Here is a 6,000-nt window from a genome sequence, read left to right as displayed (position 1 = left end):
TGCAAATATAGGAGAAAATACTTTAGGGATTTAGATATAGATCCACAAAGTTGAAAGCTAAACTGGTTATAGGAAGAAACCTTTATTTAGCTTCACCGCGTATAATATTTGTATGAATATATGTATAGGTATGAGTTTCAAATCTTGTAACTTAATTTGAACTACTTCCCGGTGTCTCATTGAGCTGAATTTTGGCATAAGGGCGTTTTTTTTGTTGTCACCTACACTTTTTTTTCAAATATGGGATTGTTTATGTTATATCTACTCAGAATCACGAGCTCTTCCTATCCTAATAGGAGAAAAAAAGTGTCCTAAGGTTTTTATTTCCATTACGTCACCATTTTTCATAGATTTGTATGGCGGTCGCGGAATGGAAAGATCGAAAAATGTATGGAAAGTTTGGGACACTTTTTTTCTCCTATTAGGATAGAAAGAGCTCGTGATTCTGAGAAGAAATAACATAAACAATCCCAAATTTGAAAAAAAAGTGTAGGGGACAACAAAAAAAAACGCCCATAAACATTTCCGTATTTACGACGGCAATTTAATAATAATGTTAACATGGAGCTGATCTGATGAAGCAGCCGGAAGGTAGATAGCATAAGGAACTCTTCGATGGAAAAACATAAACACCTTGAGTATAGGCTCATTAGTAAGATATTCAAGGGAGAGAAAGTACAGTCGACTGTAAAAGTTTGTATGAAACATATTTTTGACGGTAATTGTTAATTATAATAAAAGAAAAAGAAATCCAAGTTATTATATACTTACATATTTGAAATCAAGATACAATCTACATAGTTATTATAGAACCTTATATTATATAAAACATGTTTTTTATATTAAATAAATAAATATTATAGGACATTCTTACACAGATTGACTAAGTCCCACAGTAAGCTTGAGAAGGCTTGTGTTGTGGGTACTCAGACAACTATATATATAATATACAAATACATAAATAAATAGAAAACACCCAAGACTCGGGAACAAATATCTGTGCTCATCACACAAATGAATGCCCTTACCGGGATTCGAACCCAGGACCGCGGCTTCACAGGCACGGTCACTACCCACTAGGCCAGACCAGTCGTCAACATATATTACATGTTAACTTGTGATCTCTTTTAACCAACGCTTTTAACATTGTTTGACGCACCGACCTTTGGGAGCTCATGATAGTCATGATGTATTTTATCATAAACTAATAATTAAGTGTACGAGTGAAAAGGCACTCTTGTAGCAAAAACATGCCTTATTAAATTGCTCTGCATCTGTAATCTCACCCAGTCAGATAACATAACGACATTACCATAACATTAGTCCAAGCAGCCGTAATGAAAAAAAAAACCCGGCCAAGTGCGAGTCGGACTCGCGCACGGAGGGTTCCGCACCATCAACAAAAAATAGAGCAAAACAAGCAAAAAAACGGTCACCCATCCAAGTACTGACCCCGCCCGACGTTGCTTAACTTCGGTCTAAAATCACGTTTGTTGTATGGGAGCCCCACTTAAATCTTTATTTTATTCAGTTTTCAGATACAGCCTGGTGACAGACGGACGGACGGACGGACGGACAGCGAAGTCTTAGTAATAGGGTCCCGTTTTTACCCTTTGGGTACGGAACCCTAAAAACCACCTTTTTCATTCTCAGATTCACTTATTTCGTCCTATAAAACGGAATTTTAACGGCATATTGTCGCGGAAATGTAGTAACATTATATGTAATATATTTTTAAGATATCGTAAAAGTATGACTGTTTCACCTTTTGAGGCCCGATTTCCGGAGTGAGATTAGCTCGTGGGTGGATCTTGCAAAGTAAAGTCAAACAATATGGAAATCAGAAAAGTACTTTCATTTCTGTAATAATCACATATAAGCGACATTGGCTTAAACATTTCTTTTGTACTTTGTAAAAAACTAGTAGGTAAGTACTTAGAAAAACTAGTAAGTACGCTGACATCAGTGTGTTTAACGTTGCTTGTCACGCTTTATACATAACTAAATTTGCAATACATTGCGTCTTAGAATAAACTTAAAAGTGTAAGTAATAAAAATCAAAACATGACTTATTTTAAAAAATTGCTGAACAAATGTTGGTCAGTTTGAAGAGTACAGGGGCCGATTTTTGAATTTCGAACGTTCGAATTTAAAAGCGAGTGGTCGAAAGCCTACAGTTTAATGTATTGCTCCTGTTACAGGAAGCACCCTGTATAAGCGCAATACATAAACAAAGCGTGACTTGGAATCATTGATCACTTACGTATTAATAGACGGACCGTAATATATTATGTGCATTGTATTATAAGATGACTTTGTGGTCACCACAAATTAGCGCTTTAATATATTTCCTTATAAGTTTTCGGCCTATAAGGGTATTTAGGCATACAATACAACGCTCGACATGTTTTTGCTATTGGCTCCTTTAATTTATAGGTAGGTTCATCGAGACTTTAGATCGCAATATTAAGAGGAAAGGGGACGGCCGCTTCTCTTTTTCTACCTGAAACACAGGAAATTCTAGTTCAGAAATGTGTGAACTACTTTTCTACAATAAACAATTCTCAGTCTGTAAGAGCAACCACTGTTGAGTCTGTGCGGAAAGAGAAGAGTAGTAGAATGTATTGGCTCCCATACATTTCACGGCTCTTCTTTTTCCGCACAGACTACAATACTTTTTAGGGTTCCGTACCTAAAGGGTAAAAACGGGACCCTATTACTAAGACTCCGCTGTCCGTCCGTCCGTCCGTCCGTCCGTCTGTCACCAGGCTGTATCTCACGAACCGTGATAGCCAGTTGAAATTTTCACAGATGATGTATTTCTGTTGCCGCTATAACAACAAATACTAAAAACAGAATAAAATAAAGATTTAAGTGGGGCTCCCATACAACAAACGTGATTTTTGACCGAAGTTAAGCAACGTCGGGCGGGGTCAGTACTTGGATGGGTGACCGTTTATTTGCTTGTTTTGCTCTATTTTTTGTTGATGGTGCGGAACCCTCCGTGCGCGAGTGCGACTCGCACTTGGCCGGTTTTTTTCAATAAATTATTTGTATTTTTTTATATCCTGTATTTTTATAAAGGAGTCATGTCCAGATGACCTCGATGTTGTTAACATCGGTGTAGCAAACATCCAATTATGACTTGCGTCCAGCTTGAGACCTAACAATAATGTTAACAAAGGACTGCAGGACCGAGATACGTAAGCGATTCAGGTACAGTCAGCAGCAGAAGTTGCTAAGCGGGCGAGGTGTTCAAAATGATCTTGACGTGACTTTATTGTTAAGAGAATAAGAGCGTGTTAAGGTAATTTTGAACACATCGCTCGCTTAGCAACTTCTGCTGCTGACTGTACTAGAGATTCCCTCAGGTAATACGAGCAACAAGAGGTAAACTAAGACGGCACAATAGTACTAGAGTACCTATAATACTTCCCTAATATGTAACAACCGCAAGTGACAATTGAAAATGCATTCTAATGTTTATCGTATTGCCACGTAGTAAATTCCAAGTTCAAACTGGCTTTCATTGACTTACTACATAAGACATATATACCTATGCGTCGTGGGTAGTTGAGAGCAGCTACCTAGGATTATGGTGGTGAAATTCAAGTTTGGATTTGGCTTCCAATAAAGCGGATATATTAATATTCTTTTCGAATTTAAACATTCCGTAGAACCATAAAATCTCCCGCTGTCTGTCTGTCCCTATATATGCTTAGATCTTTAAAACTACGCAACGGATTTTGATGCGGTTTTTTTTAATAGATAGAGTGATTCAAGAAGAAGGTTAATGTATAATTTTTTAACCCGTACAAAGCCGGGGAGGTTGCTAGTTCATTATAAACGTCACATTCTCATAGAAATTTTACATTAATGCCATCCAGAGATAGCTAAGTTCCATGTACGTATTTACCTAATTATCATTCAAAACATGTAAATGTAAATATTAATATGATAATCCAGAAATGTTTTTGTTTTAGCGTACAATATCTGAAGCTTACCTAACAAAAGCTTAATGTCGTTGTGATCCAGTTACAGTTTGTTCGTGCAATCTGCAAGCAGTTAAAATGTGATTATCTTGTTCTCTATTGTTCCCGTCTATGACTTACTTCATAGTACATATACGAGTACATATAAGTTGACCCCGAGCTTCACTTCCATTGTGTGCAAGCCGAGGTCAGATACAATTGGTTGAAGTGGCATTGCGCGGTAAGCGTTGTTAATTGCAGTCTAGACATTAGCTAGAGAGCGTGCCGGACGACATAGGACTTTTGTTCTCAATAGTTCTCACTTCTCATATTTGAAGAGGATAGTGTTCTGGTCGGCCATTTCTAAGATACCTATAGATTTTTTTCTTAGATATTGACACTACGAAATAGTAGATTGTTAACCAAGGGTGGAAAGTGAACCATATCACCCGAGATATTTTATAATAGTTCGAGGGTGACATGGTTACTTTTACCCGAGTTAAACACTCTACTTTTTTTCGCGGTTTTGGTGGTACTTACACTATCTACTTACATCATAATTTTATCGCCATCGTTTTTATCGTTACTTGCCCTCGCACTATAAAAACGACAGGAATTCCGTATACACAATGTTTCCCGTCAAGTCGGGTTTTGAACAAGAGTAGGAGGGATAAATTATTAAGACCTGAAATATGACACGTACTGCCAGCCGCAAAATAGCATGGCCAGTTTATGAATTCATTCTTACATAATGTGTCCACGTAATTTTGCATGTCGCTGTACATGATATTAATATCTGGATGTCGCTGACACGAATATAAGTATATACCTACCTAGAGGATTGTTGGTATGATTTTCAGGGTTCCGTACCCAAAGGGTAAAAACGGGACCCTATTACTAAGACTCCGCTGTCCGTCCGTCCGTCCGTCCGTCCGTCCGTCTGTCACCAGGCTGTATCTCATGAACCGTGATAGCTAGACAGTTGAAATTTTCACAGATGATGTATTTCTGTTGCCGCTATAACAACAGAATAAAATAAAGATTTAAGTGGGGCTCCCATACAACAAACGTGATTTTTGACCGAAGTTAAGCAACGTCGGGCGGGGTCAGTATTTGGATGGGTGACCGTTTTTTTGCTTGTTTTGCTCTATTTTTTGTTGATGGTGCGGAACCCTCCGTGCGCGAGTCCGACTCGCACTTGGCCGGTTTTTAGGGTTCCGTAGCCAAATGATTATAGATTCGTCATGTCTGTCTGTCTGTCCATCTGTCCGTTTGTCCGTCTGTCTGTCCGTCCGTATGTCACAGCCACTTTTCTCCGAAACTATAAGAACTATACTGTTGAAACTTGGTAAGTAGATGTATTCTGTAAACCGCATTAAGATTTTCACACATAAATAGAAAAAAAAACGATACATTTTTGGGGTTCCCCATACTTCGAACTGAAACTCAAAAATTTTTTTTTTCATCAAACCCATACGTGTGGGGTATCTATGGATAGGTCTTCAAAAATGATATTGAGGTTTCTAATATCATTTTTTTCTAAACTGAATAGTTTGCGCGAGAGACACTTCCAAAGTGGTAAAATGTGTGTCCCCCCCCCCTGTAACTTCTAAAATAAGATAATGATAAAACTAAAAAATATATATGATGTACATTACCATGTAAACTTCCACCGAAAATTGGTTTGAACGAGATCTAGTAAGTAGTTTTTTTTTATACGTCATAAATCGCCTAAATACGGAACCCTTCATGGGCGAGTCCGACTCGCACTTGGCTGCTTTTTAAATCTGCAATAGACCACCAGTCGTGCAATATAAGCAATAAAAGCGGCATTATCATGAAACACTGACAGAGAGCAAATCGAAAAGCACGCACGGAATTTAATAAGGGATTATTCGGGCGCCAGATGACACGGAGAGATTAGAAAAATGTTTATTGGTACCGGGAGTATTCGTCACAGCCACAGCTCGCGAATGTAAGCCAAATGTGATCCTGCGACGACTTTAGAGTTGGAGTCACGAATAATGAA

This window comes from Cydia amplana, chromosome 2 (assembly GCF_948474715.1).
Source record: "Cydia amplana chromosome 2, ilCydAmpl1.1, whole genome shotgun sequence".
Classification (NCBI taxonomy): domain Eukaryota; kingdom Metazoa; phylum Arthropoda; class Insecta; order Lepidoptera; family Tortricidae; genus Cydia; species Cydia amplana.
Note: the sequence above shows the minus strand (reverse complement) of the source record.